Below are 15,252 nucleotides of genomic sequence, written 5' to 3' on the forward strand. Positions count from 1 at the left end.
CCAAACTCTCCTCCAGCCAGACATTGCACTTAGGGATGCAAATCCAAGTCACAGGAACCCAAACGTTCTTGAGTCATGACTGAAGGTTGTCACAGTTGAGATATACAAGACACGACATGACACTGTAGTTCACACAGCAAGAGCCAATTTCACTGAGTGCAGATCCTTTTCATATGGTTTTAAAAACCCTGTGTGGTTGGTCTCCTAATAGGCTGAATTTGGTTACCACCCAGCTCAGTGGCCATTAGCAGCTTCTGTCTATGCTTGCCAGGGACTGGCTGCTGTTGTTTGCATTTAAATCTCCCAGCTTTCAAATACTTTCCTCCTGGGGATGTTTACCTCTTTTCCCTAATGCCTTAGACTGGTGTAATTAAAATTAGGGTATCTATGACTGTGAAGCATCCAGGCCTGCTGTAAGTTGTTATCGCATGCGAAGCTTCCCTGCTCCCTGATAATTCTGTAGCAAGACAAGCCTGGGATGGATAACATGAACAGGATAATAGATACAAAGAGGCTCTTTCTCCCAGGGGTTTTCCTTGGTTTATTTCTTCATGGTTTCTAGGGGTCAAAGAGGAATTTTCCCAAAGTCTGGGGTCTTTTCTAGGATCAGGAAAGGGGAGGGGTAACTTGACTTCCTGCCAGTAGGATAGGAGAGGGGCATACAGGGACAGTCCATAGATTTACAGGGGTCCCAGGAATTAAGGGACATACCATTTTTAATACATGTTGGGTACAGGGTTACAACATCTCACTTTTTTTTTTGTTTAAAAAGATGAAAGAAGGATATTAGGTTGTTCTGGATTCAAATTACAGTAATTTCACGAATACAAGCCGCACTGAGTATAAGCCGCATCTCTGGGTGTTGGCAAACGTTTCATTTTTTAACCATAAATAAGCCGCACCCGAGTATAAGCCGCTTCGTCATTCGCAGCGTGGACCTGCGTGCAACAAAGTTGCCAATTAGTAACAGAACCACGGCAGGGCGGGGGTTACTGGCTCAGCTAAGGCTGTGCAGGCTCGGCCCGCTCGGGGCCGGCCGCCGCTGCCACTGGGCTCGGTCACCATGGCCCGGTGCTGCCCTGTGGTGGCGGGCAGGGACGGAGCACCCCCGCTCCCACGGCAGCGGCGGCGGGCGGGGATGGAGCTTCCCCGCACCTGTGGCGGCGGCGGCGGCAAGCGGGGACGGAGTTTCCCCGCTCCTGCCGCGGCGCCGGCGGGCCGGGATGGAGCCTGCCTGCTCCTGCTGCGTGGGCAGGGTCAGGAGCCCCCCGCTTACCCCACGGGCTGCGGGGATGGCAGCACGGAGCCCCCGCCTTCCCCCTGTGCTGCGGGGAAGGCAGCACGGGGCCTCCCCGTCTCTCCCCCGGGCTGCGGGAGAGGAGGGAAGGAGGGAGCTCTCCCGCCTCTCTCCCCGCCCCCCGTGCTGCCTGCAGGGAGCCAGGCTCCACCTGCGGCGCAACAGTGTAGCAATTTGTAACAATCGTGAAATGCCGGCTTTTACTGGCAAGTTGCTCGACTCGGCACCTCGGTTTCCACTTCTGGGGTTGGAAATGTCAGAAAATTATTCACATATTAGCCGCTCCTGAGTATTAGCCGCATTACCAGTTTGGGAGTAAAATTTTAGTCAAAATGATGCTGCTTGTATTCGTGAAATTACTGTATGATCTTTCCCACCACTTGGAGTTAGTGGAAAAGTTAGATTGTTTCAGGGCTTTCATCTCTATGTGGTTAACTACTGAGATAGAAGGAATGAAACCATTAATGGCCTTGGGAACTAAGCGACAAATTATTCCAAACGCCATTATTACTTGGAAAAGAATAACTAAGAATAACAAAATAGTTTTAACTATAGAAGTCCACCACCCAGTGAATCCCCAGCCTTTGAACAGTTCATTGAAACAATCTTCAGATTCTTGCTTCACTTGTCCGGTTAAGCTGTTCATGTTTTGGAGGTCAGCATGGATGTTAGGAGCTTTCGAGGTCAGGTTCATGCAGCAAAGTCCTTCAAATTCCTGGCACTCATGTCCATGTAGCAGCAGGAGAAAATCTGTGGCAGCACGATTTTGGAGTGTGGCCTGCCTGGTAATTTGCTTGTCTTCTAGGAGGGAGCTGATTGCAGTGGATGTCAAATTTGCCTGTTTGACTACCCAACACTCTAGGTGGCCCAATTCACCCAGAGCTTTGGCTGCTGCTACCCATGGAAGAAACAGGGATGCAGCAATTCTGATTTTATCAACCGACTTGTTTTTATGAGTCCAATCACTAATTAAGGTTTCGTTGGGTGACAACAGGGACAACCGCCCGAAGGTACATGGCCCTCCTAAAAGCCGTGAAGGAATTCCTGCCCATGCCCGATCTCCACAAATCAAGAACAACCCTTTAGGGACGCTCTTGGGACTTGTTAGAGATGGGGTGTCTGCTGCAATATGACTCAGAATATTGCACCACCTTTTGGCCACAAATTCCTGTCTGTATTGCCTTATGTTGTGGAATTCTCTAATGTCAGAAGGTTTTGGAAACATTACAAAATGAATACAGTATTGTGCTGGATAGGAATGCAACAGCTGTAATTCCTGGGGTTCCTGAGCTGCTTTTGGCAAACTTGGCAGCAGTTCCTCTATAGGATTCTTACTCATTAATGTTTGCTGCCTATGAGGTGTGACTCGGGAAGTTCATTTGGCATCTGTATTTCAAAACTGGCTGAATATTCTCCAGCCTTCAAGGGAACTCCTACCAGGCAGGGAGACATAGGATTTTCTGCTGCTGCCGTGGACAGGCATACGTTTTCCTGTTCAAGTGTCTTTGCCAGGGTCACCCAGACGTTTTGACGTGGCTCAGGAACAATCCATGCAGCTGCCAGATTGTTCGATGTTAACAAGACGACAACTTGGAATGGGTTCATCATGGGGTTGAGTGGCAGGAAGGTATTCTCTAAAAAGAAAACAAACATTTTTAAAACATGTTAAAAGTCTCTGAATCTGCCAGAAGGTAGTCTTCTATGTAGGTTCTCTTTCCTCTTTCTGGCGGCATCTTCTTTTTGAAGCAACTGCGACTTGCTTCTCGTCCCCTTCAGCTGGAGCTGGATGTTTGGGGACAAAAGGCTTCACCCATTTCTGGGGAATCCATCGAGGGCCTGAGGGAGTGGATATGCATGCATAACCACGTCCCCAGGTAACAAGCTCATAGGGACCTTTGGTTTCCCATGTTTCTGGATCCCTAATCAAAAGTGGTGGATGCTGAGACAACTTGAACTGTTTACCAGTGTTAAAATGGTGAACCACAGGAGGATTCATGTTTTCAAATGAACAGTTCAGAAAACTGATAGTGAACAGGGCTTTACAGAGCCTCTGCTGTGGAGACATCCACATAGTTGAACTGCCCTGTCTAGCTAGAACCTGCCTGAGCATCTGGTGTGTGTGCACGCTTAATCACAGCTTGGCCTGTGGGGGAGTGGGGGATGCCAGTCTTATGTTCCACTCCCCACTGCTGGACAAATTCCAGGAACTCCTTGGACACATACACTGGACCATTATCTGTTTTGATTTCCTTAGGTATCCCCAATACTGAAAAGGCTTGCACTAGGTGCTGTTGGCATGCACAGCTCTTTCTCCTGCGTGGGCAGAGGCATAAACCGCACCTGAATATGTGTCAATGCTTACATGAACAGATTTGAGGTGACCAAAACTGGGAATATGTGTGATGTCTGTCTGCCACACCTCACAGCTGCCAAGGCCTCGGGGCTTAACCCCTGCACCCAGTGATGGCGTGGCCTGGAGCTGGCAGCTGGGACAGGTGGCCACAATGGCCCAAACCTGACTCCGTGTTAGCTGGAACTGACGGATCAGACCTGGCACATTCTGATGGTACTGCTGGTGGCTCAGCTTTGCCTGTTGGAAGATGTCTGGGAGGTGTGCTTGTTCAGCTGGGGTTGCAAGGGAGTCTGCCTGACAATCCCCTTCTGCGATCTCACCAGGCAAATCGGTGTGTGACCTCACATGCATCACATAGAATGGATGTTCTCTATGAGAAATTAAATAGATTAGTTTTGACAGCAACCTGAAAAGCTGCTCATTGTTGACCTCTTTGACCACTGCCTGCTCTGCCCTGGACACTACTCCCGCTACATAAGCTGAGTCTGTTACCAAGTTGATTGGCTCTGAGAACTTCTCAAAAGCTCTTACCACTGCAGCCAGTTCAGCTACCTGAGGCGATCCCTCCACAAACTCAACATCAGCTTCCCAATGCTGAGTCTGAGGATTTCTCCAAGTCATCACCGACTTGTGGGAAGCCCCAGAAGCATCTGTGAACACTGTGAGAGCTTTGAGTGGTCTCCGACTCCTCTTCTCACGAGGGATGAGGTAGAATTCCTCATTGAACAGCTTGTGAGACGGGGCATGGACTGATATTTGTCCACTGTAGCTGTCCAGAGACAATTAAAGACTGGCATTGCTCTGGAGCAAGTGCTCGAACATCTCCTTTGTCAACCTCTCAGGAAGAGTTCCTTCCCTCCTCAGAGAGTTTGACTGGAAGGTGGATATATGCAAAGTCACAACCAGCTAGCTCATACAGTGTCATTCTTGCCTTCCTAATCAGCTGAGCTATGAGTTCTTGTGGCTTTGTGATGGTCTTGGCTCTTTGGTGGGAGAGGAAGACTCACTCTCTGATTAAGAGCGAATCTCTCTGCCCCTCGATTCATTGGAAGACCAAACCATGTGTGGCAGTTTTCCCAGGACTATGAATTTGAAAGGCAGTTCAGGCTTGTAGCGATGAGCCTGTCTCTCTGCTAGAGCTTTCTGTACCTTTTTGATTGCAGCTTTTGCCTCTGGGGTCAGTTCCCTGGGAGAAACCTGCTCTCTCTCCCCCTTCAATAAATTGAAAAGGGGCTCTAGGTCCTCATTAGTGAGGCCTAGCCAGGGCCTAACCCAATTCAAAGGAATGGAGATCTGCTAAAGTCTTTGGATTACAACTGATTTCAAATTTCTGAGGAACAATGGTCCTTGCAGTGATTTCCAAGCCCAGGTACTTCCAAGATGGTATCCCTTGGACTTTAGCATCCTGCAATTGAAATCCAGCAGAGGTTAAAACCTTAACCACTAGGTCAAGTGTGTGTTGTAGTATAGAGTCATCGGGGGCACACACAAGCAAATCATCAACATAATGCAAGATGATAGCTTCCCTTCTCTGAGCACGCACCGGGGACAGCAATGAGACCACGTACCACTGGCATATGAAGGGACTACACTTCATCCCTTGTGGGAGCACCTTCCAGTGGTAGCGCTTCATTGGAGCTTCTCTGTTGATAGTAGGAACAGAGAAGGCAAACCGTGAGCATCTTCTGGGTGTAAAGGGATTTAAAAGAAACAGTCCTTAATATCTAAACCAGCCAATTTCCAATTTTGAGGAAGCATCATTGGGGAGGGCATCCCTGGTTGAAGTGATCCCATGTCTTGCTATAATTTTGTCTATTTCATGGAGATCATGTAACAATCTCCATTTGTCCTTCCCTGGTTTCTTAATTGCAAATACCGGTGAATTCCAAGGGCTTGTAGTTTCTTCTATGTGACCTTTTGCCAATTGCTCTGCTACAAACTCCTTACTCATTGACCACTGAGCTGTCCATCTTGGAGAATCATCCAGCCATGATAATTTGTGAGCAGGGCACTCCTCAGTGGCCACCTTTAAAAATCCTGGGGAGTTTTCGGAATAACTATTCTCATTCCCCACTGGGACATGGTATCTCTTCCCCACAGGGGGCTATAGTCTTGTTGTAGACTTACAGTCTGTAACAAATGGATGAACACTAGCCACTTTTCCATCCGGTCCCTGGATTTGCACGATGCTTTTTGATATCTTTGCCAACTTTACTCCTCCTAAACCTTGGATTTTGCCTACCACAGATTGCAATTCCTAATGTGACGGCCACATCCTCTTGGGTATGATTGTCACATCTGCCCTGTGTCCAGCACTCCCTCCACATGGAGATGGTCTGAACCATGGGTCAGGTTGCATGCCAGAAATAGTTTGTTCTCACCCACCATTTCTGCCCAATAGACTTCAGGTGATTTTCCATCTGCTGTGATTTCCTTTGGAACAGGAATGGCCTGGGTGAGGATTTGCCCCTCGACCAGGTAAAATGGTGGTTGAGAGCAGCGTGCTAGGAGGATGAGGCAGGAGATGCTTCCCTTCAAGGACATGGGAAGTAACTCAATCTCCAGGGGTGTGTGTGCTGTGTCCCCCATAACAAAATAATCACAGTGCAGTTTCATATGCAACAATGTCACGTCCAGTGAAGTGTTAGACAGATCCACTGTAATAACTGTCCACTCTGTGGACCTAAAATGAAAACCTTTTGTAGTCATAAGGTTGAAACGACCAAGAGGCTTCCAACCCTTGTTAATTGAATATTTGACATTTATGTTATCTTGAATCCCCACACCATTTGTCCCATCCTCCCCCTTTGTTTTGAAGAGAGAGGCTTTCACCAGTGTGGAACCCGCTATATTTATATCTTTGCGCATTATTGTATTTATGGCGGGCACCTAGTTTTTTTGTTTGTTGTTCTTCTTCTGTTTCTGGTTGTGTGGGCAGTCCTTCGCATAATGTCCTGTCTTCTTTCACTGGAAGCAGGTGATATGCTGCAGCTGTTGTGGTGGCACCAATTGCTTCCTTGGTCCTGGTGTTACAGCTGCTGCAGACTTTGGCTGTGCTGGTCCTGGGTTCCTCTCTGGTGCACTGAACAGTTCTGCTTTTCTGCTTCAGGCTTCTATCATCTGTGCTAGACTAGGTGCTGACCCAAGGGGAAGGCTAAGAATGACCCTACGACATGCTTCATTAGCATTCCTCTGAGCCATCTCCTTGATTAACTCAGCTTGCACCAGTGGATCTGGTACCTGCACCTTTCCACCTGCACACGACTAAGGTCCAGAAACTGCAATAAATTTTCTGAAGGAAACTGTTTAATATTAACAGGTACTTCAACAGTACTTCAACAGTAGGTAATTGATTGAAGGCTTTTTCTGCTACCAGGCAGATTTTATCCAAAACAACCTTGGTTAATACCCGTGTTTGTTTTTCTGGGCAATGCCATTCACCTTCTCCACACAGATGTTCCTATGTAATATCATTATTATCCTCATCTTTTGCACTATTTGGGCTTTGTTGAAGTTCCTGCAAAAGCACTCTTAAAGATGCTATCCCACAGATAATACTCTGAGGGAGTTAACAGACATCTGAAAAAAAACTTCAGTATCATTGGGTACCATCTCATTTGAATTAAATGGGCTTTTAAAATCCCTTTAAATATCTCACTATTTCTGCCAAACTCTCTTTGGACCTTACAAATTTCCTTGTTATCTTGATAGGACAAAGGCTTGTAACTTCTTTTGCCATTTCTCCTACCAAGATAAACCACTGGAGCTACTGATGGTATATAATTTTCTTCCAGCTTTTGACTTTCAGGGTTGGGCAATACCCTGTCACCAGGCCCTGTAGTTTGTGTACCTTCCCTCACTGCAGGGACACTGTCTGTCCCGCAGGAGCTGTGAGCTGGGCCTTGGCCACGCCTCTCCCCACTGGTGCTGAGCTCTGCAGGGGCCCCTCTCCCCCACTGCTACCCTGGTAGCTTGGGGGACAGGCATGTGTAACCTGAGCCAGGAAGGCCTAACCATGGGAAACCAGGGTTACACATAGGGACAGGGTTGCAGGGTGGGGTAGGGCGCCGAGGGTAGAAAAGGGCTTAGGGCTGGGACTAGGGGGAAAAAGGGATTATGGGATGAAGGAATGAGGGCCATGTGGCCAGAACCATCTTGGATCTTCCCCCCGCGCCCCTTAGGATCAGCCATGTGGCCAGTGCCCTGAGGGGAAGGGGAGTCTGAACTCTGCTCTGAAGGGAATACAATAGGGAGAGAAGGATATAGGGAAGAACTGCTGACCATTGTTGAAAAATCATCAGGTCCTGGATACTGGGGAGGACCCTGAGACTCAGAGGAACTGTGGATGTGCCAGGTGCCCTGGGGATCCCAGGGTGACTCCTGAGTCCCCTCCAACCCCAGGTTAGAGGATTTTAAAGAAAGTGAAAAGGAATCCGAGGTGCTTTGCTGTTGCTGTCTCTTGTTTTCTGTTTGAAGTAAAAGTTTCCTAATTTGTAAAATTATTAGGAGGAATACAGAGACTTTTTCATCTCCATTTTCCACTTTTAATGTTAATAAATCTGCAATTTCATTCCAAAATAGAACCGAGTTCATATCTTCCAAATTAAGGTTTGATTTTTCCAGAGACAACCAGCTAGCAAAATGTACTAATCTTTTATTAGAGATTATAACATCTCCAGAATTTAAGATTTCCCTAATCTGGGAAATCATGCGCTTTTGAAGAGAAGATTGCTGCATGCCCATTTTTATTTTTTTTTCCAAAGCAATCTACTCTAATATCTACCCTTAATCCACAGTTAAAATACAGAAATATGTGGTTGTTTCATTTTCCCGCTCATTGCAGGGAGGAGGGAGATGGTTGCCGGCATTCACCTGTCCCTCCCCCCGCCAGAGACCACACTGGCTGCAGGGGCAGTGCCACCGTGTCTGAGACAGATCCTTACGTGCCGAACCTCTCGCACAGGGAACTGGCTCCGGGGCGTCTCACACACCCCCCAGCCTGCGCGTCTCCCGAACTCTGCGCACTGTCCGAGCCCCTGGCCGGCTGTGTGTGCAATCCAAGCTCCCCCTTGGCACCCTGCTGTTACACAAACACCCGTAACCCTCCCCCACACAGGGAGCTGCGTGGAATTACTTATCATTCTCCAGCGAGTGCCTGGTGCTGTGAAACCGTGGATTGAGGTCCCTGTTCTGAAATCGCTCGCCCTGGGCTAGGCGAGGTCTCAATTTCCTCCCTCTAAACTGAAACTACTATAAAAGGGTCTTTTTTGCCTTCAGGGTAATTGACCTGTCCGTGGATTTACTAAATCCTTGTAATAGGACTCCAGTCACTCTTGTGGGCTCTCAAATAAAAAAGCCACACGTTGGAATGCCAATTGTTGTTACTGCATCCGAAGCTTCCCTGCTCCCTGGCAATTCTGTAGCAAGGCAAGCCTGGGATGGATAACATGAATGGGACAAAAGATAGAAAAGAGGCTCTTCCTGCCAGGGGTTTTCCTTGATTTATTTCTTCATGGCTTCCAGGGGGCAAAGAGGAAGTTTCCCAAAGTCTGGGGTCTTTTCTAGGGTCAGGAAAGGGGAGGAGAAACTTGACTTCCTGCCAATAGGATAACAGAGGGGCATACAGGGACAGTCCATAGATTTACAGGAGTCCCAGGAATTAAGGGACATACCATTCTTAATACATCTTGGGTACAGGGTTACAATAGTTAGTCATCATAGAGGGTCTGCACTCACATAGGATGGCTTGGCTGCGCCCTCCTCCTGTGGTTTTGCCTGCAAATGCCAGTGCCCTTTCTGCCTCAAATAGAAGCACCATGGCTGGGCAAAAACAGGCCAGTGGGCCATGTTCCAAAGGCAGGGTGGTCTGGAGAGGAGAAATGAAGAAGAGCCTTCCCCACTTAGAAACCATACCAGAGAAGCCATAAGTATGACTTAGCACCATTAAAAAACAAGTGGAAATCCAGAAGGAAATGTTGCATTTTCTGGAAGAGTCAGAAGGACTCAGAAAGAGGGGAATCTTCCAAATGACTTGAGGTTGGCGAAAGTTTATTTATTTAAAATCCTACTCTACAATCCTATTCTGTCCTGGCTGTGGAGATAATGTCTTGAAATGATTGTTACATTCTTATCTCCTTCCTCTTCTTCTTCATTGAAATGATGAGTGGTGCCAGGGTTGATGCTGGCTTGGATGATTTTACAAACGGATGCTGTCCACAGGGGAAAAAACCAAACAAACAATGAATCATAACTTTCCAAGCTCAGAGCTTCACAGGCTCAATCAGGATTCCTCTGGTCCCTAGAAAGATGCAGAAAGAGGACCAACGGAACCATCTGCACCTCAACCTCCATGTGCAGGACCTTGCCATTACAAGCAAACCTGGTCCAGAGTCCCACTCGTCTGTTTATTCTGGTGTCTTCATCTTGCTGGGATTTTTGCCCTGCCAGGGCTTTGGAAATGGGGTTTCTTCCTTTCAGGAAACTCCAAAGACTCACAAAGAGGTCCTTCTCTTTGAAAGACAGGCACTATGCTAATTTCCACAGGGGGACAGAGCAGTGTCTACCTTTGCATGCCCTGCCCCTCCTGGGCTGGATGGCTCCTTCCTTCCTTCCTTCCTTCCTTCCTTCCTTCCTTCCTTCCTTCCTTCCTTCCTTCCTTCCTTCCTTCCTTCCTTCCTTCCTTCCTTCCTTCCTTCCTTCCTTCCTTCCTTCCTTCCTTCCTTCCTTCCTTCCTTCCTTCCTTCCTTCCTTCCTCCCTTCCTCCCTTCCTCCCTTCCTCCCTTCCTCCCTTCCTCCCTTCCTCCCTTCCTCCCTTCCTCCCTTCCTCCCTTCCTCCCTTCCTCCCTCCCTCCCTCCCTCCTTCCTTCCTGGAATCCTTCCTGGAATCCTTCCTGGAATCCTTCCTTCCTTCCTTCCCAGCAGGGACAGCCCAGTGCCTCTGGGTCCTGCAGTTCCCTCTCTGCCAAACAACCTGGCAGTAACCCTGGGGCAGTTCCTGTCTGCTTGACTGTGCCAGGCAGCAGAGGGGGCTGGGACAAGTCCCTCTCAGCTGACCCTGTTTGCATGGCAGAAACCTCTAAGAGTGGGGTGCGGGGCACAAACCAGGGCCCCTCAGAGGCTCACAGTGATCCCGCCACAGCCCCTCCTTCCCACAGCCAAATCGCTGACTGCTCAGCAGAGACTGGCTTCCTTGGGTTCTTCCACCACCATTTCACATCTCTGGACCCTGCATTGCTCTACTTCAATTCTTTTGCCATTAGATAAAACTGAAACACACCACCAAATTACAAAACAGAAATAGTCAGAGGACAGAGCACCTCTCCTCTGAGGACAGACTGAGAGACCTGGAGTTATTCAGCCTAGAGAAGAATAGGCCCTAGGTTGCTTTACTGACACATTCCACAACTTCAATGTGGTTTCTAAGGGAGTGTGGGACAATTTGTCCAGTTACAATAGGATGTGGGCTAACATTTTTAAACAAAAAGGGGATTGAGTCAGATTAGGTCTAAGGAAGAATTTGTTTACTGGGAGCATGGTGCAACATTGGCACAAGTTGCCCCAGGAGCTGGTAAGGTGTTCCATCCCTGGAACCATCCAGATAAAGCGGGACAGGGCTCTGAGCAACCTGATCTCCTTAAAGATGTCCCTGTTCATTGCAGGCTATTTGGACCAGATGACCTTTATAGCTCCCTGCCAGCTCAGACAATCTAAGATTCCTCACTTTTCATTTGAACAGCACCAAGATTGGGGGTGAGGAGAAGGGGGGCTCATCTGATGCCTTGGACTTCAGTGTAGGGGGAGCCCATCCCTCAGACACTGTTTCACCTGCAGCCCCTTTGCATTTTACCTGCAGGAGCTGCTTGGCAGACCAGCGCTGCGCCTCGTCTGTCTGCAGGCAGCAGCTCAGGAACTCCCGCAGCAAAGGTGAGAAGAGCTTCGGCTGCTGCAGCTGTGGGGTCTGTCCTTTGGCTGTCAGGTGTTGAGCCTGGAGAAAAAAGAAGCATGAGGCTTGGCCCGCTTCTTTCACACCTGTAACTGCTCTCCCAGATCCCATTGTTTAAACTCCATTCTGCCCTGGCAGTTTCTGCCCTGGCAGAGAGGCAGAGATGACTTTCCTATACCAACAAAACACCCAAACCCCAAAGCAACCACAGCTCTTCCAACATCCAGGGGATCTCACCTTGGCAGCTGATTTCATGGACTGACCTAGTTAGTGGGAACTACATCACCAAAAACATGTTTCCTTCTTTGACGATTCACACCAGCTTGACAAGCTATTTGGAAGAGGGACTTTGCTACATTAACTAACTCTATTTCCAAGCATTATTACATGAAAGGCATCTCTGCAGTGGTTGTTGGTCCCGGAAGCACAGCTGCCATAAACCAAATCGCATCAAGCTTTTTGTCCTGTTCTAGAAAACAATGGTAATTGGAAGAAAAGAAAGGAAATCCGCCAAGTATTCCTCAGGTTAAGGAAACAAACATTTGGAATCTCATATTCAACACAGACACATTAAGATGCATGCACAAATGTATTGGGATGAAAATGCCTGTTTGGGCACACAAACAGGAAACACCTGCAGCCCTGTTTCTCAGCAGTCTGCAAGTTTCAGCTTCTTTATGAGGCAAAAGGCAAACTTTTCATGGGCAAATTGGAAGAAGGAGAGGTGCTATCCCTGTGGTAACCCCTGCTCATTTGGATACTCTAGTCAATGCAATAATGGTGTGCCATCGCAGAAAGCGCCCGGCAAGAAATGGGAGGTTTTGGAAGGCTCTCCATGACACCAGACTCCGGCCTGGTCTCCATGAAAGTGTCCATCACAATACTAACAGCTCAGTGCTGGTGATACTGAAATAGGTGGTGACCAAAGAGACTTTGCTATTATCTGCTTCAACCCAGAGGAAAATTTCCAAGCCTAAAACAGCAAACACACTTCCCTTGAGTAAAAATAATTATGGCAGCTTTCTTTCCTTTTCCCACACCATCAGAGGTCACAAAAAGGATTTGATCCTGTCTCTCTGCTGCTGAGCTCAGCCACTGGACATGGTAGGGAGCTGATGTCCCCACTGTCATTAGAACTGGGCAAGCCAAGGATGGCTCAGCTGGATCCGAGCCACAAGCACCTGACTGCAGCTCATCAACGTGATAAAGTACCAAGAAATAGCCAAGGGTTGGGTGTGCAATTCAAACTGCTGTCGGAGAAAACCACGTCCTAAACTTGTCCAGGCCACTCAGACACATGACAGAACAATGCAGAGATTATCAGAAAGTCTGAAGGTTTCAGAGGATTTGGAAAACATGCTACACAGGATTTGGAAAACATGCTACAGTATGCAGGAAAATTGACGTGCTATGGTTAGAACAGGAAAAAAGCAAGCAGAACTGCTTGGGCACTGCTTTGATGACTGTTTTCATCTATTTTTCTTTTTCTTTTTCTTTTTTCTTTTTTCTTTTTTTTTCTATGAAATTGAATCTAGGAGGATTCAACCTCCGTTTTGAAGGATATTTATCACATATCTAACCATTTCACTAAAGAATACCTTTCCTTCACAAACAGATCTCCAACAGTGTTCAAAAAGCAAATGAAAAATGTCAGGCATGGCTGCAGGCAAACATGGCAGGTTGCTGAACTGGTTACCTGCCACTTCCCTTCTGATGCAACCAAAATTACAGCAGATGCTGATGTGCTGAAATGCAGGGACATTTTTAGGAAGGGACCTTGGTGGAAATGGTGCCAGCAGATGGCACTGAGATTTTCTCTAGTGGCACACAGAACATGGGACAGGTGAGAAAGACAATGGGATGAGTAAGTATTTGCTCCTTACCCGGACAGGAGTGTGGCTCTGGCAAGGAACTTTTTGTTCCACCATTTCGATGCCCATGATTCCAAAAGACCATATGTCCACTTTGGGGCCATATGGTTGCCCTGCCCTGACTTCAGGTGCCATCCACCCAGAAGTGCTGGCCACTGAGCTCCGTCTACTCTGCTCAGGGGTGAGTTGAGCAAAGAGGACAAAATCAGCTGTGGAGAAAACAACACACCATGAAAGCCAACTCATGGAATTCAAATTAGGAAGCCAAGCAAAAGAATTCCCCATCCTCCCTCAAAGGATGTGCTGTTGATGAATCTCCTGGAGAACTGTCCATGCTCAGTTTCCTTGGAGCTTTAGCCAAGGAAGTAGGGAATTGGCCACTTCCAAAAAACCCAGATTTTTAAACACTGCTCACAGCACTGACCTTTATTCCCCTGAAGGTTCAGATTGTATCTCCCTCCCTCTGGAAGGGACACACAGACCAACTCTTGACTGCTCCTGGTTCCTTATCAAACCTCTGTGCACGTTGCAACTGAGCCTTCAGCTCAAAGCAGGGGCCCTGCACTCCCACCAGCACCATTTCTGGGGATCTGGCACTCACTCAAAGCAGCCCCACACCCCACATCCCTGGAACACTGTCCCTGACCAAGGATTTACTGACCCAGCTTGACAGCGCCATCGGTTCTGAGAAGGATGTTGGGGCTCTTCACATTTTGGTGGATCACACGGTTGAGGTGAAGAAAATCCAGTCCTTGTAGGCACTGGGAAGGAAAACAGAAACAGGAGGGCAAAAATTAGTGAGTTCATCACAGAAGAATGGGAACAGCTCTAAATTATTCCCTTTCCAGAAGAATGAGGAATAATGGCAGAACACAGTCCCACTGAGAGGAAGAGCTTGCTGCTCTTCACTTAGGAAAGCAGGAACGTTCTAAGGAAAGGCATGTCAGCTTTTGAAAGAGCAACAGCAACTGCTATTGTAGACTGTCCCCTGCAAACCAGCCAGAATGACTGCTGCTGCAGTGGATGTGCTCTCCATGCAGAGGACATACAAGGGTTTGCCAAGAAAGAAAACATTCCTCCCTTTGCTGTGGATTACTTTAGGGTGGCTGCATGACAAAGGTTTTATTGCTGGCCTCAGCACAGACTTAGAAGAATCACATCAGTCACCTTTCAGAAGCAAACATCATTTTGGGTGCACTACTATTCTTTTTGGGACTTGTGGGAAATGAGTCTCTCTTTCTTCTTTGCTATTCATTTCAAATCCTGCCACAAGCACCTTTGCTTTTACAGGCAAGGGATGCAGTGCAGACAGGCTCAAGATAAACATTTCAAGATGCAGGATGGAGAACAGCAAATAAAAATACCAGAGACAGAGTGAGAATACAACAGCAGGAGATCAGAGTACAGGAATAGAGTACAGTGAGTTCTGGGGCACTGGCTGACAGTTCACTTGAGATGCTTTTACTTTCCCATAGCATGCCAGTAACACAGAAACAAAGCTTGGAACATGAAATCAATCCAGTTTTGAACCCCAGTTTCCCAGACAATCCTGCCCAAACCCTCGGAAGCACAGGTGGGATCCCTGACCTCCCGACTGACAGCTGCCATCTCATCTTCAGACAGGTACGTCTTGCTGATGACATCGCTCAGAGTGCCTCCGTCCATGTACTCCATCACCAGCCAGAATTGCTTACCCACAAGGTAGCTGAAACAAGGAAACAAGGGCGTGGATATGAATGTGCATGGCTACACTGCTGTTTGGAAAAGACAAGGGTTGATTCTTGCTTTC

This window comes from Catharus ustulatus (assembly GCF_009819885.2).
Source record: "Catharus ustulatus isolate bCatUst1 chromosome Z unlocalized genomic scaffold, bCatUst1.pri.v2 scaffold_29_arrow_ctg1, whole genome shotgun sequence".
NCBI lineage: Eukaryota > Metazoa > Chordata > Aves > Passeriformes > Turdidae > Catharus > Catharus ustulatus.